The sequence below is a fragment of the Cavia porcellus genome, unplaced genomic scaffold (genome assembly GCF_034190915.1).
Source record: "Cavia porcellus strain 051 isolate PalLab524CR breed Dunkin Hartley unplaced genomic scaffold, mCavPor4.1 scaffold_25, whole genome shotgun sequence".
Taxonomy (NCBI): Eukaryota; Metazoa; Chordata; class Mammalia; order Rodentia; family Caviidae; genus Cavia; species Cavia porcellus.
In genome coordinates, this window is record NW_026947508.1 from 5,106,448 (window position 1) to 5,131,384 (window position 24,937).

Genomic DNA, 24,937 nt, shown 5'->3' on the forward strand with positions numbered 1-24,937 from the left:
ACAACAGTAACTATGACACAGTGCTAGGGACTCACATAAGCTCAGCAAGTGCTATACAATGAGCCACATTCCCAGCCCTTAAACAATCTTCACACATTACAGTACGAATAAGTATACTCCTCTGTGAGAGCTGTAAGGGAGCAGCCTGAAGAAGCAGGACTGAAAGGGAAGGAAAAGCTACTCTAGTTTGTACAGAATAATGCTGGTATTTAGAGATTTCAGTAAGTATACTAACTCAGATTTTAGGGTTCAGAAATAAGCACGTAGGCACAACGAACTCCACGCAGAAACACTTTGTACGCCCCACTGTCCACCTGGTGTGGCCTCGCAGAGCCCTAAGAGCTGGGCTGGCACGGCAGATAGGGATTCTGCCTTTCCTGCCCTCGGGCCCTCCCTGTACAGAGCCCGCCACATCCTGAAATCAGGTCTGTTTAGTCAGGTGTGACATCGGCCCTTGTTCTCCTTTTATTGCTGGCTTGTTCAACACAAAGTCAGACTATGCTTTTCATAATTTCATGACTAATCTTTTATGGAATCTGATAAATAAATTCCTCACATTTCAATATCAACCTTGCTAACACCAGAACAGCCTTTGAACTCACTCAAACAACAGTTTTTGTTCTGAGATACCATGAAAATATTAAGTGGTTTCTTGTTTTTGTTGTTTAAATGAAATATTGTGCTTTTTGTCACTGACTACATTTTAATAACAGTATGTCTAATTGAGTTTCAGCAACCATAATGTTCCTAAAAATGACTGTAATCACTTATTTTGAATCTTTTTCTTGGTTTAGGGTTAAAATGTGTATTATGGCAGAACTCGCCTGTAATCTCAGCACTCAGGAAGTTGAGGCACGAGGATCACTATGAGTTCAAGGCCAGCCTGCACTATACAATGAGACCCTATCTCAAAAAAAAGGCATATTACCTACTGACAGTAAACATTCCATATACAGGGTGATAAAAACTGTAACTGCCTTTTTTTTTCTTTTTCTTCACTGTGCAGTTGAATTCATTTTGTAGCCCAGGCTGGCCTCAAACTCACAGTGACCCTTCTGCCTAGCCTCCCCAAGAGCTGGAGTTACTGATATGCACCACTATGCCTGGTCTGTTATCTGCAAAACAAAGTAACTTGCTAACATGGGTGTATCCTGGACTGTAAAGCACATAATAAGAAAACATGCTGTCTCTATTACTACAACCTGGTAATGGCTCATATTTTATAGGTACTGCAGCCTCAATCAAATTTTCCAACCAAGCTTTGATGGGAAGTGACAAGTCTTTCCCGTGCCCTAATGTAATCTAAAGAACAATCATGATTCTGAGTCGGGACCAAGAGCAGTGGACATGCCTATAGTCCTAGCCCTCAGGATTTGGGAGGCTGAAGCAGGAGGACTGCTGTGAATTCAAGGCCATTTTGAATTACAATGCACCTCCCAAAAAAAAGTTTTAAACAAAGGTTAAAAAAAGATGAATAGGGCGAAATTCACTCAGCTGAACAACTCAGGCAAACACCACACATTCGCAGCACTGTGGGCTGAGTAGCTGGAGGGTGAAGAACCACAAAGTGAAGCTGGCCCAATCGGGGTGCCCTGTCCCCGGCAGGCCCTCTGCACTCCTGTTCACCCCACCGGCCTTCAGGCTGCTGTGCTGCTCTACCCCACGCCCTTCAGGGCTCCAGGACTCCGGTGGACTGACCAACTATGTGGAAACCAAAGGCATTAAATCCCCTGAGGTGGGGAAATCAGGCTTTCATAGAAAGCTTCGGGGGCACAGAAATCTCAACAAAATGTCTGTTTTTGGTCTCCCAAGGGAACACCATTCCCAGAGTCACTGGTGTTGGTTTTGACAGGACACCTGTGAAGGTGTATTTGTTTATGGAAGAAATTAAAAACAAAATTTATCAAAAAAAAAAAAGAAAGCAAAAATTACAAAAAAAAAAAAAAAATTAAAATTAAAAAAATAAATAAAAACAAAATATATCTATACCAGAATAATTCTGATTTGTTTAAAATTAAATATCAATCTAATCTTAATTTTAAAACAAATACTACTACGCAGGTCCCTCTTTCAAAGTTAATTTGATTCTACTATGGTTTTTAGACTTTTAGTTTAGATATTTTTATGTTAGATTTTAGTTTAAACTTTACGTTAGAGAATCTTAGTAATGTAAAACAGATACTAAATAAAACTTTCTAAAGCATGACCAAAATTTTTCAAGGTTCAAAGAATGCCAAAGCTTTTGTTTTAGAAAATAAACTACATACTTTCTCTAATCAATGTATTAAATAATACACTAGGCATATTAAAACATTCACTTATGGACAATTTTGCTACAAAAGCCAGTATCACCAAGCCAGTGCCACATTTCAAGCAGTAACTTCTCACGGGCACATGCGTGCAATCCTACCTCGCAAGAGACTGCAGCAGGAGGATCGATCGGCTCAACTTTGAGGCCAGTTTGAGCTATAGAATGAGTTCAAAGTCAGACTGAACTAGAGACACCCTGTCTCCAAAAAATGCCACGGGGGGGGGGGGGGGGGGAGATAAAATGTCCAGGGAGGACATAAACAGTAAGCGACCTCTTTCCTCTCACTTGACGGCATGACTGCTAATACACGGAAGCTTATGAACTCACTGCCTCGAACTGTTACATTAGCACCAAGCGTCACATTTAAAGTAAAATGGGCTTTAGAACAGATATGTCAACTGGTGACGGTCTTTACAACCAAACCAAGAAGGATAAATTAAGCAATAACCCAGTTAAAAAGTATTTGTTTAGGGAAACACAGTGACCCCTACAAAGGTCAAGCCAGTCCAAAGCCAGGATCCCGCAGTCCATCCCCCTTCCACCATGACAGCCTGAGTCTCCCTCTACCCCCATCTTCCCCTGCCATGGCAGTGGACAGGGAGCCCAGACGGTCACCTTCAGCATTAAGCCAAGCCACGGCTGGCTCACAACTTCCTCTGCCCTCCATAGTTAGAGCAAACCCTCCTGGGTTCCAAGTTGTAATTCACACATGCCTTCTAGTAATCACTTTTTCAATTAAAGGTTCACTTCCTGCTAATCCTCTTCAGATTGCAACTGATAAATTTAGCTACAAGTTTCATTTATTACCTTTTGAGTAAATTTTTATTGCTGAAAATCAGAATAAATTTTCCATCCATTATTTAAAATGAATATTATAAAAGTTAAAGAATTGAAGCTAATTAATTATAGAGCAGGTAAAACATATCAAAGCATAAGAGCTGATTTTCACCTTAGAAGAGACAGAAGATGAAAACAAAAATAAGTATAATCAATTGAGGTCATGTAGCAGTTAAAAAGGCAACTAATTTATTGTTTCTACGTTTTCAGATTTGTAACCATCTGGATAAATTAATGTGATAATCTGTAAACTGTGTTCACATAATCCACCAAGAAGCTGAATATTCCTTTATCAAGGAATCAGCAACATCAGTAAATAAAGTTAATTAAAAATAATTCCTACCATTGTCACCAGGATATACTTCTGCTCCTGTGTTGCAGTGTTAAATGCAGGACTGACTCCCCATCCCCACCCCCAACAAAGTGCTGGCTTGCTCCATCTGCAGTCTGGGATTGTACACACCCTGCTGCTGAGCCACATGGGGGTGGGAGGTAGGGATCATGGAAGACCCTGAACCTAAACACTCTTTGTTCCCTTATTTTAAAACTCAACATCTGGTAGACCAAATTGAGGCTCTCCTGGAAAACTAAAAATACATTTGGTACCTCAGTTTATAAACTTAACCTCCTTCCACCAAATTGTACAAGAACCAATTGAATTTCATAAAGTCAGCATTGAACCTAATCTTTGAATTTGATTCTCAATTGGGAAACTTCAAATTACGCTGTCTTTCCTCTTTACTAGATCCAAAGAAACATATAGTTAGGTAAGTCAGAAACTGACCTTGCATGATTCTTTCCTAAGGTCAAACCATCCACCCGAATCCAGGCTATTCCATGTCCTGTTTTAGCTTCCCTTCCTCCTGCTCCACACCCATACATCAGTCACATACGATCCAATCTGGGGCATTCCTCACCCACTGCTACACATCAGCTTGATCATTCTACCACCACAACAGGTCTGGAAGGAAGGTATGGTGTGCCAGCAAGGAGACGCTCCTGGAGACAGATGGGCACTGACTCGGAGTCCTATCACCCGCTCTGTTCATGCTAAACATTCCCATCCTACATCAAAAGATCTTGCTGAGGGTTAAGCTTAGAATGCTTTAGTGTTATGATGGGCATGGTGACACACATCTGTAACCCCAGCACTCAGGAGGCTGAGGCAGGAGGATCACCATGAATTCAAGGCCAGCCTGGGGCTACATTGTGAGTTCAACACCAGCCTGCACTACGTAGTGAGAACCTGTCTTCAAAACAAAATGGGGTGGGGGGTGTTAGTGTTACACAAAAGGGAGGCGTATTATCAGACTTATAAACCAAAGACCATCTCCATCTTAACAAGTTATCATGCCCAGGGATGTATCCCAGTGGCACACTGCCTGCCTGGCACACACAAGGCCCCAAGTTTGATTTCTGGTACCAAAAAACAAAAGTCTAAGTTATCACAACCTACCTGTCACGAGCTTGTGCAAATACAGACAGATCCTACTTTAAACCACTGGATGCAAAAGGAAAGTTCCAACACTTCTAAAGTAAAAATTTATTTCATGCCAATTTCTCCTTTACTCCCTCCCTACAAAATGCCAGCCAAGGTTTTCACTCATCACGTTACCTCAGTCAGCACTGTCTGGTCTCGATGACTTCCTCTCCAAGCACTCCACACATAAGCTGGCTGGGAGTGGCAGTGCGCACTCGGAGGGCTGACAGGAGAACCACAGGTTCACAGCCAGCCGGGCCACACTGCTGAGTGCAGGACCAGCCTGAACTACAGAGCAAGACTCTGGTAAGCAAGCAGGCAAGTAAGCAAACAACCAGGCCAAACAGCATTATTCTGCTTATTTCCTGGTTCCAAAAAGAGAGAAAATATCATTAGGAATTCTTTTGATCTCTGTCATCTATGAAAATCTAGTACTAAATTAAATGTAATTTCCCCATCCAACAGGTTTGCTTACAATATCCAGATATTGGCCTATATATAAACTATTAACATACATTAATTTACAAGGATAAGATTCTTTGGGTTTCATGGGCAAGTGAAGCAGAAGAAATTTTGTAACTTACTGGAAAATAGTAAATACACAGTAAATTTATTGCCCACTTTGAAGAAAGCTACATCAATCCTTCTGAAGCTGTGGGGCCTGATGACAATTTTTGGAGGAAATGTTCAGAAGCCCTACATATCAAATTCAGATTTTCAGTGGGTCAATTAGGAGGAACTTTATACATTTCCTGATTCAATCTTACCCTATTCCTAGAAAGGCTTTTTAAATAAATTTATTGGCGTGCTCGCTTCGGCAGCACATATACTAAAATTGGAACGATACAGAGAAGATTAGCATGGCCCCTGCGCAAGGATGACACGCAAATTCGTGAAGCGTTCCATATTTTTGCACCGGGACGGGCTCCTACAAGCAGCAAAAAAAAAAAAAAAATTTATTTGCTAAGTACATAGTGAACAGTATTTTACTTTTTAATAAAGTATTTTAAGATAATTTTTTTTAATAACAAATACCATTGTAGAGGAAGGAGGGGTTGAAGGGAGGGTAAGAGAATGGGGGAAAAAACAAGTCATATCAGATTCAGGTACAAATTCTCTATGATCAACATCATCAAAATTTGACTGGAGAAAAACATGAAATAAAACAAAAACACGTAGCATTACAGTACTTACTCTAAAAGCTAAGATCTTATTTACAAAAATTACCACCTATCTTTTTGTTTTGTTTTGTGTTTGTTTTGGTACTAGGGATCCAACTCATAACCTTGCACTTGCCAGGCAGGTGCTTATGCTGCTGAGCTACACGCCCAAACCCTTATTTTCAAAAATTAAACAAAATACTAATAGTAGTCCTAAGAAATCCATAATAGAAGTTTTTGTTAAAGTGGTCCACATATTGGACACTGAGGCCTTTCACTGCTACACTGCTGTGTAAAACTGTTTTCAACGTTCAAAAATGTGACTACTTTGGGGTGCCAAACATGACTAAATAAACAACCTACTGTTGGAACCGTTGAAGCTGAATGCACGTGCAGTGGCGCGGCCCAGGCATGGCTTAACTGAGGAGGAAGAGGAGATGCCTGGGGCACCACAGGCCACAGCTGAGGACACTTGCAGACCTTCTCCTAGACTAGTTCTCCCTAATTAGCATCGTCTGTTGTTCTGAGGGGTCCTTGAAGCCCTCCCCCCAGATCCCGCTCAGTTTCCAGCATTTTCCACTCCAACCCCTTCCTTGTTGGAATCCTAAGTAAATACGGGCAGCACAGAGACATTGCCTGTCTCAGCCACCAGGGTTAAGAACTTGCAGAGGGTTCTGGTCCTCCTGGAGCCCTAAAGATCATATCTCTCCTCTCATTCATTTGGGCCTTCCCTCTGCACTCATTTGGGAGATAGGGACCTAGGCACAGATTCCTGGCAATACAGCCTGCACATCAAAGAAATGAGCCCTGCATAGTCTGCTAGCTTAAGTTGAAAAACAAAATCCCATGCCACATGGGGTTTGGGGGAAACATTCAGAAATTACACTTAAAATGTTACATTTTAGATACGTAGATGTCTGAGTAAAAATATGCAGAAGGTGGCCAAGTAGGTCTGGATTAGAAATCAGATTTTAAATTCTACTCATTGAGATGACTTTAAAAGCCACACATTCTAGGGAACAGCCCAAGATGCACCTCAGCAGCACAGAGCTTGCCTGGCAAGCACAAGGTCCTAAGTTCGATTCCCTATCCAAAAAATAAAAACACAGAATCTTGTAGAAATTCAACAAAATATTTATCAGGTCCCCGTTATGTTCCAGTACAGTTCTATGTGCTGGACACAGTGAACCAAACAGTCAAACTTGCTTCCCATTCAAGACTTCACAAGTGATGGAACTCAACAGTAAACAGTAAGGGAAAGACTACACCGCGAGAAGTATTCAAGGACAAAACAAAACCATCTACAGAGAGCCTAGAGCAAAGACACTAAAACTCAAAAGTGGTTCTGCCAGGAAAACATTCAGGCAGTGTAGTTTTCCTGAAGTGACTGAGGCAGGGAAATTTTTAAAGAGGCAAATTAGAGACCCAAATACAGAAAATCTATGTTGACAAGCTTTGCTGCAAAGGCCACAGAGATGGGCAACAGCTGGTGGGGGGAGTGCGGTCCAAACACGAGTGTTTGCATCTGTTCTAAGGTGGAATGATGGAGTAAAGAATGCCACTACAACTATGAGAAAGCACAGTGGGCAGCACCAGGCAAACCTCTGTCTGTCCACAAGCAGAGGATGCAGGGGATGCAGATACGGTGGGTAGGAGGACTTGAGGAAGCCCTCTCTGGCCGGCTCTGACTTTGCCACTAACAGAAGGCACAGCAGGAACACAAGGCGGAAGTCAAAACAGAGAAAGCACAAGAACCACACGGAAGTGGCAGGTGAATGGGCTAGGAAAATAACTCCCGGCTACCCATCAGCCTTCTGGTCATTCTTAAATTTTTTGAGCCAACATATAGAAATTCACCTAATCTGAGACACAAAGGCCAACGACCTTTCTTGTAACAAGTGTCTCCCATATTTGGGATATACCAAATGTATTCACAATGCCACAGCGAAGCTGCAGCTTCTCCGCTAAACAAGACTGCACCCCATTTTTACCCACATTCCTAACTGTGTTAGCATACCTTGAAGGCAGTCATCAGTCACTGAAGGATTTAATAATTGTGGGCTGAAGGTGACTCCCTATGTCAACCACTGTAAACAAAAGCTGGGTTTGAAGGTTTAAGCCAATTATTTACTGCAATGGTGAAGCACTGGTTTAGTCACATTCTTAGAGAAGTACAAATGTATACATAAAGGTTATCCAGCAGCATTCAATCGGTCACTAGGTACTGCTATGTAAAAATCCATTCCTAGGCCAGGGATTTAGCTCAGCGGCATAAGCGCCTGCCTGGCAAGCATGAGGTCATGAGTTTAATCCGTGGTACCACAAAAAAAAAAGTAGTAAAATAAATGAATTTATTTTAAAATAAAAGAAATAAATGAATTTAATTTAAGCCAGGTGTGGTGGCTCACACCTGTAATCCCTGCACTTGGAAGGCTGAGGTAGGAGGATGGTTGTGAATTCAAGACCAGCCTGAACTAAAAAGTGAGCTCAAGGACAGCCTGAACTGCATGGAGACTCTGTCTCAAAAAGACCAAAAAAACAGGGACTGGGGATTTAGCTCAGCGGCATAAGCGCCTGCCTTGCATGCAGGCAGTCGTGAGTTCCATCCCCGGTACCGATAAAAAGGAAAAAGACAAAAAAAAAAAAGACCAAAAAAACAACCCCTATTCCTAAATGTATCATGGTGGGTGCACAACTCTGTAAATGTACTAGACACCACTGGGATGTACACTTGTTAAGTGGATGGACTGTCTGGTATGGGCATTTTATTTTGAAAAGCTTTTTCAGTAAGATTTTCATCTCCAATGAAATAATGTATATTCCATTGTGAAGTAGTATCTTTTTTTAGTTTCTCTATTAAAATTTCAATGGGGAGTGGAAAAAACACAGTATGGGATGTTCTAATGACTTACAAATTTGGCAAAGATCCAGAACTCTTTCAGAGTGAGAGAGTTTGGCATTTGGGTTATAGGTTTTTCCCTTTTAGGGTCAGGGGTTTGTTTAGCTCAGTGGCGCCGCGCCTGCCTGGCAAGCACAAAGTCTTGAGTTCAAGTCCCAGTAAGCACCCCCCACCAAAGGTTTTCCTTCCGTAATTGCTTTTTAAACAATTCTTTCTTTGGCAGCACCAAGGATCTCAGTTTGCTCCCTTCCCGTTTCTATTTTGAGGAAGAAAGAAACCCTTCCTCAAAGTTGCCCAGGCTGAGCCCAAGCTTGTGATCCCCGACTTCCTGGCCCTACACATCTGGCCAGTTACCTTCCAATCCCAGTTACGTCTTCAAAGCCCTTGGAAACAGTGACCAGCAATCTTCTGTGCCATATGTTAGATCTCTCCTCTCCTCATCCCGGCGCCCCCGTCTGACAATCATCATGGCAACGGTTCAAAGCTATGCCATGATAATGTGTAATTCCTTATTCCCAGAAGCCCCTAAAGCTTCTTCCTCCCAAAAGTCTCCCAAAGCTCAGGAATGTAAAGGTTTATCCAATCCCCTGCACTCTCACAAAATAAATCAGCTCACATCAGTCCCTAGGGCCTACCTTCATCAAAGCCTGCATCAGGCAGAACCTGCCCTTTGTCTGCAGAGAACTGCCACTGCCTTCTCTGTGGTGACTCCCTCTGTGCCCCCCATTAAACTCTTTTCCTATCTTTTCCACTCAGTCAGTATATAGCTACAAGTAAATCCCATGTCCTACCACAGATACTCATCAGGGAGACCAAACAGCAAACCAGTATCTCGACCAAAACAAAAGGACAAAAATGTCTTGGATACCAAATCAGACAGTATCACATTTGTTAGAATTACTGTACTTTGAAGAAATTTAACACTTCATATCTGATCAGCAGTCCAAAAAATTACATTTTAATTCTTGCCCTGAGATAGGAAAGATAATTCAACTACTTCTTCCCTGAGATTTACATTTCCAAGTTGGAATGTAAGAAGTGAACAAATTTTCCACCTTGAAAATACAATGATTACAAAGAACAAAAATTAAGGTTAAGTTCTTCTAAACAAAGGATCTGAAGACTGACAACATGAAGGTGTTCACATACAGAATAATGATACGGAAGTCAAAAACATCTACGAGAGCTTCAGGCACCTCCAAAATGGAAACTGACCGTGAGCAACTGAATACACTTCGGTACATTTAGCCCTCATCTTTTCACTGAAAAGCCAGCACCACTCTGCCTCCTGGCAGTTGCGCGCTGGAAACCCAGCCCAGGGAAACTACCCAGTAGGTACAAAGCCTTCCGCAAAACGAAATGTGATCTGTTTCGCTTCCAAAAGGCTCATTCTCTGCAATAAGCTACCCGCCGCTTCTCACTCACTGCAGATGCTGTAACAGAATGCCACAGCTACAACCAGAAGGCAAAGACCAAGGCTTACAGAAGATCACTCTCTGGCTGTGACCCCTCACACAGCAGACGGGAGCTTTGGCCTCCCTTCCTCTCCTTAATATTAATCCCATCATCTGGGCCATGCCTTCTATAATGTACCACCACACTGGGGTACAGTTTTAACAAACACATTTTAGGGGAGCACAATTCAGTCCATAGAATCTCTACACAATCTCTTTACTGACTGCCTTTAGACAGAAACTCAACTTTCATATCTGTGTTCATAATGAGAGAGGGGGAGATTGGCTTAATTTTAAAAGGGCTCACAGCAGCTTTCTGTGTTATATGACAGAAAATGAAACTTAAATAGGAGTGTAAGGGCAAAGGCAACGGCTGAGGGACTACTGGCCATTCTCCTGTTCCGGCCGGCCACAGCTGCCAGAGCATCCCATTCCCAGAGCTCCTACTGTAGCCCGCAGCAGCTGCAGGCGGCAAGTGTGCCCTCCAGGAGGTGCCTGAGCCCACCCAGGTTTCCGAGGGTCACACAGGCTGCGAAGCCTCTCCTCTACCCACGCTACACTTTTCTTTTCCTTGGGACACAGAAAAATATAAAGTGAAGATGAAACCATGAATGAAGTGGTACATAAAATGTACATAAAATCACTTTATACTTTGTGTTGGATGAGGCCAAAGTTTTACAAGGCAATAGTTGAAAGGAGCAAAGGAAATGTGATCAGTTGCGAGATTCTATACCCTCAAGTTAAAACCACCACCTGCTCAGGAGGCAGGTTTCTTCCCGCACCAAGGGCTGGGCCAAGTTCCCCCTGCAGAGCCTTAGGAGAGCAGCCCAGTATGGCGCACAAACCTGTCTCCCCAGACTACAGCAGCCAGCAGCCGCACAGCAACACAATCCAACCTGCCCCAGTCCAACCTGCCCAACGTCAGCGCCGCAGCGCCACGCTCCTGACTGAAACAGAGACCCAGACTCACTTGAATGGTGGTTCTTAACAACAGGGCCACAGAGGGGCTGTAGGAGTTCCATAAGCCAAGCGCAACTGGGTACTGTGCCTGTGTGCCCACCAGTTACACACTTGTTCTGGGGGAAAGATCATGGCTTACAACAATACTCAAAGGAATCCCTGACAGAAATAAAGCTAAGAATCCCTGACAGGAATTAATGAGCTGCATAACCGTCAGGAGAGCCCATCCCAACCATCTCCATAACTACAGCTTTGGGAACTAATAAAGCACAGTCTCAGTTAAATTCCGATGAATAACTAGTGCTGGGTAGGCAAAAGTTAAAACATTCTACATTCCCAGTCAGGAAATGGTTCTTATCGTCCTCTCACACCTACAGGACAGCTGCTGCTGTTACAATTAGATACACTGTAAACTTGACAGTTAAGATCTCATTTATGAATCCCTTGATCAAAGTAATGGTTCTCAAAAAAGAAAGTAAGTCTTTTTCTATCTATGTATATCTAGCAAAAAGACCTTAGTAGAATGGGTCTATTTCTAAAGCTTCAATGCTTAAAAAAAAAAGTACAGTATCTTTTTCTTTTATACTATGAATTTTTTGAAAATGAATACAGGAAAACAAAGAAAAACTACATTTACATGGAATTACTAACAAATTACTTACATGGAATAGCAAATGTTACATGAACCATAACTAACACCACTCCAACAGAATTATACTCATTACAAATACCTAATCAAAACCAGAAATGGTGGCATCACCCATAATCCTAGCAACTGAGAGGCTGAGGCAAGAGAATCACAGAGTCAAGGCCAGCCTACACAATTTACAGTGAAACCCTATCTCAAAACACTGGGGCTGCAAGGAGGCACCTGTATGGCTCCTTTTAAATTTACAGCTATATATGCACACTTCTGGCTCTCACTCTCTCTGCAGCGAGAACGTGGTACACGTAACGCATGAAATGTACGGCTCTCCTTTTCTGTAAGATAAATAATATAGAAAAGTCAAAATTGTAATACATCTGACAAGAGAAATAAGTAGTCATAAAAAAATTTAAATAACCAATAGAGACTCAAATCCACAACCCCAGATGCTAGAAAGCATGTGGAGCAAGAGGGACTCTCACTGTGAGTGGAGATGCAAAAGGGTACAGACACTTTGGAAGACGGCACGGCAGTTTCTCAGAAAACAAACACATGACAGAACAATCACACCCTTCATATTTACCCAGAAGAGCTAAAAGCTTGATCTCCACACAAAAACCTGCACATAACGTTTTAAGCAACGCTATTCATAATGAACACATGTGGACGCAACCCAGATGTTCTTCAGTAAGGTAGCAGGTACCTAACCTATAGAGCATCCACCCCGAGTTATCAGCAACCACAAACAGTGAGCTCTATCCACAAAGACACATGAAAGAGTGAGCTTCATGGCACAGGACAGGCCTGTAACTCGGCTCCTCGGGAGGCTGAGTCAAGAGTCTCGGGTTCAAGGCCTGCCTCGGCAACAACACTGCGGTGCTGTCTTAAAAGTTTTAAGAGAGAAGGAGGCAGGGAGAGACTGGCAGTGTTCCTCAATGGATAGCACTGGCCCAGTATGCGTGAGGACCTGGGCTCAAGGAAGCCCAATTCCACAGGGAGAAAGAAGAATGGGATACGTGAGGTAACCTTTAACACACTAAAGGTGACATAGCCCTGAGTCCAATTATGTGACATCCAGAGAACCTACCTATGGAGACATTAAAAACATCAATGGCTGCCTATGGCTTGGGGGGAGAGACAGGGAGATAAACAGGAGGAGCACAGAGCAGGCCTAAGACACTGTACAGCACGGTAGTGGGCGTCTGTCGCCAAACACCTGTCAAGGCCCACGGGATGTATAAACAGAGTGAACCTTAACACAGACTACAGCCTGTCCCGACATGCTTCATCAACAGTGACAAAGCTTGACACCACAGCAAGGCACCGCTAATGGGGGCCTGGGGATGGGGGAGCACAGAACAACTATCCTTTCTACTCACTGTTTCGACAAGGGCAGAAGCACCCCCAAAATAAAGTCCATCGTAATGCATCATTTTGAATGTTTTAAAGAATCACATACAAATAAAGCAGTACTTGTCCAATGAAAAAACATTTCTCTAATAGTAAACCATTGGAGAAATCAAAGAAAATCAATTTCCTTATTAAAAAAAAAAAAAAAACAGACCATTTAATGATATCATTTTCCAACTCTTTTTGTTGCTTTCCACTCAGGAATCAATTCTACTCCTACCCACAGCATACTACCACCACTCCTGCCATGAACACCTAACATCCTAAGAAACTGAACACTGCATTTCCCTGCGCCTACTCAGAGTGAGAATTACTCTCTGTGGAAAAAGCATAGCCTATGAAAGAGAAGACAGTGACAGATGGGCAGACAAAAATGAACACTAAGGCAGGAACTCTTCTGAATAATTATTATCTTCCCCCCAACAAACAGTAAGAACTCAACACAGAAAAATCAAAAGAAATATTGTTTAAAAGGTTCCATCTAGATACAGGTTTTTCTATGTAAACTCAGTTAAGTAATAAATACTTTCTACCAAGTAAAATTCCTGAATATTCTAGGTCCAGCTCCTTCCCAAACCATGCACACATGTATACACCCACAAAACTGAAAACAAATTCCTGGGTAACATTTCAAACTGTTTTCCTATCTTTTATGTTAACTTATGAAAACTGTTTATCTTAAGCAATATGTGTAGCAATAAAAATGAGGATTTTTAGTCCTTTCAAAAAAACTTTTTAATAGAAAAACAGCATTTATTACGAAGAACAGATTTGAATATTAAAGCCTTTTGTCCTTGCTGGTTGGTAATAACCAAAAACACAGTTACAAAAGTGTTAACCAATCTTATACCAGCTACATATAAACTTGTATCAGCCACAAGAAACATGTTTAAATGTTTAAAATGACACACATTAGTGAGTAAAACACTTTCAAATAATAAATCAATACAAGTTTTCCAATCTCACTTCGGAGAGACCCACATAAAGAGACCCCACATAAAGAGACCCCACATAATTGCTTCCATTGTTTGTGCAGTGCACAAATTAGCGAAATTCTGAAGACTATACCAAAAGACATAATTTCACCTATAAAAAGCACACAAGTCACTAATGATGCTGAAGAACAAGACAATACAGATCTGATGATACACTACTGCTTCTAATCAGCTATTTTAAAATTATCAGTAGATAATCTGGTGGGCCCGTGGTAAACACAACTTTAAATCCAGCACATACAATCTGGAGGTTTTTGGCCTAAGCATTTTTCAAATGCATAGCATATGCAGTTTTATTCCTTTGAAACCCAACAGTCACTGTATACAAACTGACCCGGTGTAAAGATCACAAGTAAAAGAACTCACACACGCTGTGAAAAACGGGAAGTGAGAAACAGAACTGAACAGTTATTTCAAATGCTAATGACATAAAAACTCTGTTTAAATACCTCTTACACAGGACTCACCCATCGTAGTCTTACAATTTTTCACACATTACTTTCATTGATACTGTAAAATTAAAATGTCTCCTGCTTCCTAACACGACCTACATCCACTGCTGCATCCTATGGCTCAAACCAGCTGAACCCAGCTGTCACGTGAGCCATTATAAAACCCTCCCACAGAGGCCACGGCTCCTGACTTCATGGCACACTGGCCAGGCACTGCGGTCACCCGCAGCCTCTGCCCGCCCGCCAGCATCTATGGTATTTATTACTCATGCTGTCACGCCTTACTCCGGGCTTCCTCCCACCCAACACTCACGGGTCCTCCTCAGCTTTATGATGTGAGGAGCAGCTAGAGAGGAGGAATTCCTAAAGAATGGTCCCTCTTCATTTTGAGGATAGTTTTTTTAAACTTAAATTAAAAGTACATATTACCTGATTTTCCTCTAACCTCAAGTATCTTCAATGAAACCTGATCTGCTTAATTATTTTATCAAATAGAACTTTTTTTTTTTCCCTTTTGTACTGGGGATCAAACTCATGACCTCACACTTGCCAGGCAGGCACTTACGCCACTGAGCTGAATTCCCAGCCTCAAGAGAACTTTCAACAACACAACACTAAGACCCAGACAGTATAACCCTAGGCCCCTGTCCTACAGGTATTTGGTTAGCTTGCTTTGGTTTTGCTGAGGAGGGCAGGTAAAGGAGATTGAGCCCAGGGCTTGCACACTGAGCTCCGCCACAGTCCTCCCAACTCTAACTTTGAGAATGGGTCTTTGCTACCCAGCTGCAGCTGGGCTCACACTTTCACTCCTCCCCTCAGCTCCCCAGACTCGGTTGCCATGCCTTGCTCCCACAGACAATTTTATAAATAAGAAAGCAAAGATATATGAGCTATATCCACAGGTGCTCTTTTTAGTAGTACATATACTAACAACAAAACTCCCCACATAATCAAAATACTCATAAAAGTGTCAATAAAGATGACATGTCTTCTTTACAGACCCACAGCACAAATAAAGATAAAACTGCCATAATAAAAAATGTATTTAGAATTTGTAATGTCATTACATGTGGATGTTATGTACCTGTTTAACGTTTTGGTTCCTTAATCAGAAATTACTACCACAAGTTAAATATATTCTTAGAACATTAGTTTAATGGGAAAACGAAAAAAGTCTGGGGGCTAAAGTTCCTGATTTGAAATAACCAACCTCCTCCCCTTCTTTCCTAGACAATTAAAAATTATACCTTTTTAGTATAACTCCAAAGCCATGAAACCTGAAAACCACTGAGCAAACCACTCACTCGGGCCCATGGAGGGAAGATCTCCGAGGCCGCAAGGGAGCCTCCTTCACAGAAGACACTCTGGGGAGAGGGTGCGCCAAGGGTTGGACTTGGGGCCTTCACACTGAGCTGTGGTTCTGTTCTCAGCCGGAATCTTACTCAGTAAGTTGGTTGTCCGAGCCGAGTTCAAACTTGCAAACCTTCGCCCTCAGCCCCCACAGCACAGCAAACATGCCCAGTCAGAAGACACCTCCAGAAGGAGACCACCCTGATCAGAACCTAGCACAGAGTGTCACGATTGGGCCTCAAATCCTACCTTAGCACTCACTGGTTATTAAGCAGCAATCAAATCATTCAAACACCACGCTGTAAACCCCAGTCTTTCGCTTTTACCTCCCTATGATCCAAACCTACAATGAGTAAGTAATTCATGCAACAGCAGAATATTAAGGAAATCGTCCATTACCCTCTCATCCAGCAATTAGCACTGCTAATGTTGGGTATGTTTTTCTCATCTCTTCCCTCAGTCTCTGCTGACTAGATGTGGGGTATTTTACTGGGATCATGCTGTATGAACAGTGTTTTCCATACAGCTTTGATGGTATTTTTACATGATTTTTTGTTCAGTGCAGAGGATGGAACCCAGGACTTTATATATAGTTATATATAAAGCCTGTGTGGTGTCTTTTTAGTTGTGGGGTGCAACTGGGAACTAGGGTGGTGGGCGGGAAGTGAGGCTGACTCGGAAAATTCTTCTTTTAACTCATTAAAGAAACAGACCTTTCTTAAAACAACCTGGAAGGAGGGCGTGGAGTACAGCATTCTCCAGAAACGTGATAATTTCAGCAGGACCTGCCTAGAAGATACCTGCTGTAATGGCTGGTGGAGGGTTTAGCTAGGCCCTAGACACAGTGGTGAGGGCCGGCCAGCACCTGCCTGCCAAGTGCAAGGTCCCGGGTTTGATTCCTGGTACCCACCCCCAAACTGCTGAATTAGAGGGAATGTAGAGGGAATTAAAAGTGTTTTACATGCAGTCCAGGTTACTTGAGAAGTTCACTTGTCAGTCCTTTTTTGTTGTTGAGGCTGTGTCTTTCGCTTCCATTGAAATGTCAGTGATGACCGAGGTCTTCACTGCTCCTCTGAAATTTGTCCTGTGACCTGCTTGCATAGTTGTATGGCCAAACCAAAACATGGACAACTAATGAGCAGGAAAAACAAGGTTAAATTTAGTACGATAGTGTTTCAGGGTGATGCTGGTATCAAGGCCAGGGTGTTAAGAGCTTGGGAGGTAAGTGCTCTATTTATTCAGTGAAACATGCTGGTCAGGTGTTGTGGATGAGGTTCTTCCCAGTTTGTGTCAATTGCGTCAGACCTGCAATGTCACTTATGCTCTGTGAGTATTTCTTTAATATGGGAAAGTGTTGGATTGGTCTGGAGGGTTTGTGTCTGTTCCCTGCTTCTGTTGCAGAGTGCTGCACCCCAGGTACGTGATAACACTAGGCGATCTCGAAGCTTGAGGTTTAGAGCGTGGGCAGTCTGACAGCGCGGGATGTGATAAGGGCCTTGCTGCTATGTCACCCTGAACTGGGGCTGAGAGCACTGGAGCACATGTGAGAGGCCAAGAGGGCCCACTGGTGCAGCAGCCCTGCCTTGGGGAAACCCACCTCTCCAAATGATTGTTGCGTCGGTGACTAAGTTTGAATCCGTGAACATTGTAGTGTCACGTCACGTTCGGAGCTCAGCAGTCAGAAGTGCTTAGGCCAGTGCCTGGCACTTGACAGTAAAGACTTAGTGAAAACAGTGAGTGCTAATGATGTCCTAGGTTCTGTTACTTGGTGCTGGCAATACAAGGACAAAGCCCTAGTCCTCACAACACTTACAACACAACAGAAGAGAACAGAGTAAGATAGGACAGTGGTTCGTGAAACTTCCAAAGGTAACTTGTGGGCATGCCAGTGAGTTTTACAAATACAGACAACTAAAACATTACTCATTTTTCCATGATAAAAGTTAATTTTTCTTACTACTGGAAGGATCTTTTTGGGAGAGGAAGGGTTGTTTTCTGAGATAGGATCTCCCTGTGTAGTTCAGGCTGCTCTTGAACTAGCAGTGATCCTCCTGTTCAACCTTTCAAGTGCCTGGCTTAAAAGGATGTATTATCCATTGTTAACAGCTTTTGGCTCCTATGCTAAATAGAGAAGAAGGAGAAGACTTTTCCTGGAAAAGAAAAGAAACCCAACATGGAACAGAAATATTAAAGATAGTGATAGGTCAGTTTAAGGACCCGTAGGAGAAAGGGAATGTTTGACTTGTGACCCATCTATGCAAGGGAATGTTTATGCAGCCTTTAAAATCATTATGATATTACAATGTAGTGGTAGAGTTCTTGTCTAGTGTGGGCCAGGTCCTGGGTTCCATCCTCTGCACTGAACAAAAAATCATGTAAAAATACCATCAAAGCTGTATGGAAAACACTGTTCATACAGCATGATCCCAGTAAAATACCCCACATCTAGTCAGCAGAGACTGAGGGAAGAGATGAGAAAAACATACCCAACATTAGCAGTGCTAATTGCTGGATGAGAGGGTAATGGACGATTTCCTTAATATTCTGCTGTTGCATGAATTACTTACTCATTGTAGGTTTGGATCATAGGGAGGTAAAAGCGAAAGACTGGGGTATACAACTATATATATATATATATATAGTTGTCAATCAGTTTTGATTTTCCTTACTTTTTCTCCTTTTTAAAAATGTACTGCATGATCTTAAGACACCCATGATAGTGACAACAGCTCGAGACAGTCTTATCACCCCAAGAGACAGCAGACAGCACAGAGCTTTGTCCACTGGAAAAGGGGGGGTCATTCATGTCACAATCCACTTTGTAACCTGCAACACCTTACTCAGAGGCCCAGATTCAGAGTCAAAGCTACTAAATTAAGAGGTAAATATTTTCTAATAACTTGGAGCCAATAACATTTTAAAATTTAAAGCTGGACACGACACGTGCTCCTGAATTGACATTTTTAAACCCTTCTATTGATTATGCAACTCCACAGTTAAACTATCAGTAAATGTCTTTCTCACTCCCTTCCATACAGCATAAAAAGTAAAAGAGAAGAAAGTCTGTCCACGTTACCTTCATACTATCCTAGACTAGGGAACAAAGGACTTTTCACCCATCTTTTTTTTTTTTTTTTTTTGAAGCACGAATTGAACTCAGACCTAGCACTTGCCAGGCAGGTGCTGTGCCACTGAGCTATATCCCTGACCCTTCACTCCTTTTAAACAAAATACTGCCTTCCTATTATAAAACAGATGATTGCATTGCTTCTTGAACAACACAATAGCAAGCAAAACCCTGAGACCCTAGAAATGCATGCTAAACATAATACCTATTAATAAGTTACATGGTTCCTCAACCTCTCCAAACCAAAAATTAATTCACAAGTAAACTATTATATGAGTAAACAAAAGCTTGTCTTATACTATCACTTGCATAAAAGCAAGCATAGTGGCAATGGGAGAGGGATTAAGAATACAGCCAGCCAAATCCAGCCAAACCTCCAGTGTAAGATAAAACCACCCTGCAGAAGCTGCCAATGTATTCTGGCCTAACAGCTGTACACAGTTGCACTAATTAAAATGAAAGTCTCGTCTGCAGAGCACACAGGCAATCCGCTGAACCTTAGTGACATGCTGACAACGATCGCCCTTATAACCACCCATTCCTAGCCTACAAAGTAAAAAGATAAATTAGCACACAGCTGAGGTATCTGAATGCCTACAGACACACATGCACATGCTTACATTCAGACATTTCAGAAACAATCACAACCGTGTAGACTAGAACATGTCCTACAGGCTACAAACACACACAAAGGAAGTGGTACCACTACATTACATCAACTCTTGCCTCAATTCATAAACTCAAAGCCACAAAATAAGACAAAAATCTAAAAGGCCTTTTTCTGGAAGCCTTTGAGTGAATGAATGTGGGTTATTGAACAATTCTAGTGGATGCATCACTTCCAACTGCCACAGGGGGAGAAAGTGTAATCTTAGTCAATTCTGTCACACAACAAGATCACATAACGTCTCAAGTGCAGCCTGCCAACCGCCAGGCCTGCCAGAGTACACTAAGCACTCCAGGACTCTGGACTGAAAACCACCTTTCACTGGTCCAGGGATCTTTATAAAATAGCTGAAGCACTGCTAAGTTACAGAGTACAAAATCACAATACAACTTCCAAACTAGCGCCCACACCCTGTTTGATATTGCTGTTGGGCATCTAAAAACTCTGCCTGGTGCTCTTTTACTAGGCAATGTAAATACGCAAAACCCAAATCTATACAGCTTCGAACTACGGTGCAATTGGCTATGCTTCTGGAAATAACTGTCCACAAAGCAAATGCCTACACAGGATACCCTTTCCATGGGTAAGGTTTCAAGTCTACTTTTTAAATTTGGAGTGACCAAGAGGAGAGAGGGAAAGGAAGAGAGCAGTAACTCAGCACCGCACCTCTGCACATAACCTTAAGGACTTTGTCTACTCAAATGCCTCAATCTGAAAGCAGTCGGGCCTGCAACCTCAAAGGAAAAATGTCTCTCTCTGTGGACCCGGGGTCACTTCACATACCACTTTTTAGATTTCCCACATTGCTGGGAGGTGGCCTCCAACCAAACAATGCCCCAACAGCCTGCGCAGGGGCCTGTGCCCCAGGGAAGCTACAGACCAGTTAGACAAATAACCCATTTCAGGAGTTTTTCTCAGCAAGCAGAAGTGGTCAAGCAGGTCTGCCTCGGCTTCAGAGAACAGATCTGAGTAAACAAGAGGAAGGTGGCGGAAGCCACCAGCTCACAGCCAAACACAATTTAACAACTGAAACTTGACGCAATCTTCAAAACCATCCTGTATTTTAGCTTCTCCCCTAACTACACTATTTCGGTCCAGAAAGCAAATTATATTTGGGACTTAACTAGCCTGACAAAGTCAAATTTATTTTATTTTTAACTTCAATTTACTTCACAGCAAGCAAAGAAGTTGCAAAACAGCTACTTCTTCTCCACTGTACACAGCTAATCGTCACAGGCCTCCCTTTCACAACAATGAAAACAGTGACACAGAAGATACAGAGAGGTCACACATGACACACACTTCACTGCAGTGCTTTACTGGCCCATATATTTAAAGATTTTTGCATTCAGTTTAACTGAAATTTCCAAAGTCTGGGGCAACTAAAAACAAGGAATGCCAACGAAAATGCAATGGGACACCACAAATTCCCTGTTCCTGGAAAGCCACCATCCTCTCTCACACTGGGGTTCATCTTTCCAGCCTCAGCAGGAACACTCAGAACACCTGACTCAGAACGCCCCTGTACCCACACTTTTCCAACTTCCTGGCTCAAGATCTGCGTCCCCCCTGCAGCACAAGGCCACTGGCCACTTGCCTGTGGTCCAGGCAACAGGAACGGAGCCACCGGCGGGGTCCACCTTCTCCTCAGGCGCTGCAACCCGCAACTCCCAGGGGCAGGGACTGTGGGCAGGGGCGGGGCTCTGGGCAAGGAAAACACTTGGCAAACAAAAGGAGGCCTGGGCGGCCTCGGCCTCGGAGGAGGAAGGCAGCAGACAGGTCACTCCAGAGGCCGGGCGGAGCCGGGCGGTGGCGGTGGCTGGCGGGTGACCAGACTGGGTCCAAGGCTGCTCCGGCCCGGGCTTGCAGCCTGTGGCCGCTGCACTCAGCTCACGCTGTTTGGGCCCGTGCAGCCGAGCCAACACCGCCACATGCCTGTGACCCAGACACAGGGAGAGAAAGAGCAGCCGCCTTGCAACGGCGGCCGGCAAAACCCGGGCTGGACGCACGCACCCTGGCCGCCACAGTACTCGTGTACGTGTTCTCTTTCTTCCTGCCTCTGTCCCTCCCTCTCTCTGCCGGCTGCAATTTTATCTCCTTCCTTGCTTGACCAGCCTCCGTGCCCCCAGCCTCCTTCCCTTCCAGACAGCGGAACTGGGAGGCTGCATGATTGATGGCAGCTCTTAATAGCATGGTCAGCTAGAAAATGCATCTGCAAGCAAGACATTAAAGAGGCAGCGCATCCCTGAGTGATCAGCAGTTCACACACTCTGGCGGCTTCTGCCCACCACCTCTGCATCTAACAAACGCAGATGCAACAACCAACAGCCACCAATAAGCCACGCATTTGTTCCCAAGACACACAGGAAAGATCACACTGGTGAGAGTCAAACGTCTCTGACGGCAGTTTTCCTTACAGTTTAACAATCTCCAGCTCATTTATTCAAAATTCTCTCAAAATGTTTTTCCACAAGAAAATAACTAGACACATCTGCTACACAAGACACAGCTTAAAATGGGCTTCATTGAAATTCATCTAATAAGCAAGCAAAATAAATGCAGGGTCCTTACCATGTGGCTTTAAAATAAATATACAACTTACCAACTACTAGGTTCCAGGCTCCCTCATTAATTCAATTTGTATGTGCATCTAAAAAGAATTACCAACTGTTAATTCCAAATTAGTTTTCCCCACCCCCAATGAAGTCTGGTACAAATACATCAACCTGCTAAATTTTATTAAAGTCAAACAAACTACATTTATGCCACATATTCCCTAGTGGTAATACCAAGATTGTTCTGTCATCTTAAACAGACAACTCTATAGGACTTTTTAAAAGGGTTCCTACAGAATACAAATTCACAGCATTAATCTCTCTTTTTTTTTTTTTTTTTTTTTTGTCTTTTTCATTTTTTCCGGTACCAGGGATCGAACTCACGACCGCCTGCTTGCAAGGCAGGTGCTTACGCCGCTGAGCTAAATCCCCAGGCCCCACATTAATCTCTTTTAGTATTAGCCCAAATTAGAAAACTGCAAGCTGAAAATGTAGATGATCTATTTGGTGTCTTGGCTATTACACCTTTCACCTTCCAGGCAAGTTTCGTGGAACTCTCAAATAGCTTCCCAAATGTTATCAGACCTTCCAAATTCCCCCCAAGCCGCTGAATTACTGGTTACCCTTTTACTAGTAGGTAGAGAAGGTGATGAGGGTGGTGGTGGCACACACACACACACACACACACACAAGTAACCTAGCACTTGGAAGACAAGCAGGAGGCCCACCAAGAGTTCATGGCCAGTCTAGGTTACAGGGCAAGCTGAAGGCCAGTCTGAACTACAAAGTGAGACCCTGTTTCAAATAAACAAAACAAAACAGAAAGGAGGACTTCCAGGGTTCTGCTTTGCTGGCACAAGTTTCCAGACTGACATGCACCATGGCCCTCTCTGCAACAAAGAAAAACCAAGTTAGTCTACAGGAGACTGAAATATCAAACACTGCACATGCAACCATGGCAAGAACCGAGGAAGCATGGCTTCTGCCTCCCAGGAAGGAGGCTGTGACCACGACAAACTGGAGGTGGTCTACAGGGCTCTAGCTCTACTATAAGCTCCCCTGAACCTAACGGAACTGTACTGAGGCTTGAAAACCCACTTCTTCACCAAGCAGCTTTAAGGCACTCCATATATGTAAGAGATAACTGATCTAATACCTCAAACAGCTCGAACACACGTGCTCGCAAGTGAACTCTGTTCCTTTTGGTTTTCACGCTTCTCCCACTAACCATTTGAAAGGAGTGATTTACACTGGGTTGGAAAGGGCTGGTAAGAATAACCAAACTGCTGTACTCTGCATTCACACTATACTCAGCCACTCACAGACTTTTAAGTAGCGTTTTATGACAAGTTCTTTTGGTCTCATATTACATTCCTGCTAGTTTATCCACAGCCCAGGCCCCACCTGTGGGCTTCATGGGTCCTTTCATTCTCCAGCCATCCGGCTCCCCTGCAGGCTTCCTCCCACTACCCAAGGAATACACTCCCTGTCACCTCACAACACGCATGCGCGCGCACACACACATTTTAAAGTGCTCTCCTCCCTCAGATCTCTATGTCAAATGTCACTTTTTCAAAGAAGGGTCCCCTCAGGCCCTTTCTAGGTCAAGTTCGTTTGAAGTCTTCATAAAGCTATTCCTTCCTCTCCTTGAGAGCATTTATCTCAGTCTGTAATTCACTGGTGTGGTTTTCTGACTGATGTCCAGTCTTTTCCAGATGCCAAGTGCCTTTAGGGAAGATTGTGTTCACTTCTCAGCAAATACCAGTTGCCAGGCACACACACCTGTGAAATGAGGACTCGAGCAAAATGAGCCCGATTCGCTCTTTGTATTACTCTCCATCCATTTCTTGGCACAAAGAAGCCTAGCTTGGCCAGGCACACTGGCGCATACCCATTATCCCAGGAATTAGGAGGCTGAGGCAGGACAACGGCCTTGAGTTTGAGAATAATCTTGGCTACACAGTGAGTTAAAGGCCAGCCTAGGCTACCATAGCAAGACCCTGTCTTTAAAAACAAAAAAAGCAATTAAACAGCACCTATGTGAATGCATATATCTCCTATTAATCTTTTAAAAGTCTATTAAAAAGAGATTTTTACCAGGCATGAACTACATATAAACAAGTTCAAGGTCAGCCTGCACTTATATAGTAGGACCCTGTGCCTCAAGAAACCACAAGATTTTTTTTTTTTTTTTGGTCTTTTTCCTTTTTATCGGTACCGGGGATGGAACTCACGACTGCCTGCTTGCAAGGCAGGTGCTTATGCTGCTGAGCTAAATCTCCAGCCCCAAGAAAGAAATTTTTATCCCCACTTTATGAGATGCAAATAATTGTTACTCATAGAAATTCAGACTCTAACCAAATTCTTATTTGCAAGCTATTGCTTTTTTAAAAAGACTCAGTAAGTTACAGGAACCATCACTAATTTATTTAAGCAAAATGTTCTCTACTTACTAGGCTTTCAGGAAACCACAGCAGGTAAAGTGGACAGCCACCTGAACTCTGTACACACACATCAACATAAGCACAATATTCACCTTTGACAGCACTCCTACTAGGCTAGTTTTGTCTTCACAGCTTCTCAAAATGCAGAACCACCTAATTCTGCTACGAACAGCACAGAATTAAACTCACT

General features: G+C 43.0%; 1 protein-coding gene and 1 non-coding gene across 8 annotated transcripts in view; one reads left to right on the plus strand and one right to left on the minus strand.

The window, feature by feature from the left end:
• Nucleotides 1–24,937, minus strand: part of Rere (arginine-glutamic acid dipeptide repeats) — a 381,226-nt gene that overhangs the window by 267,364 nt on the left and 88,925 nt on the right. The window lies entirely within an intron of this gene.
• Nucleotides 5,434–5,540, plus strand: LOC111757234 (U6 spliceosomal RNA). The gene has a single exon (XR_002791610.1). It is a non-coding gene; the product is annotated as a U6 spliceosomal RNA (small nuclear RNA).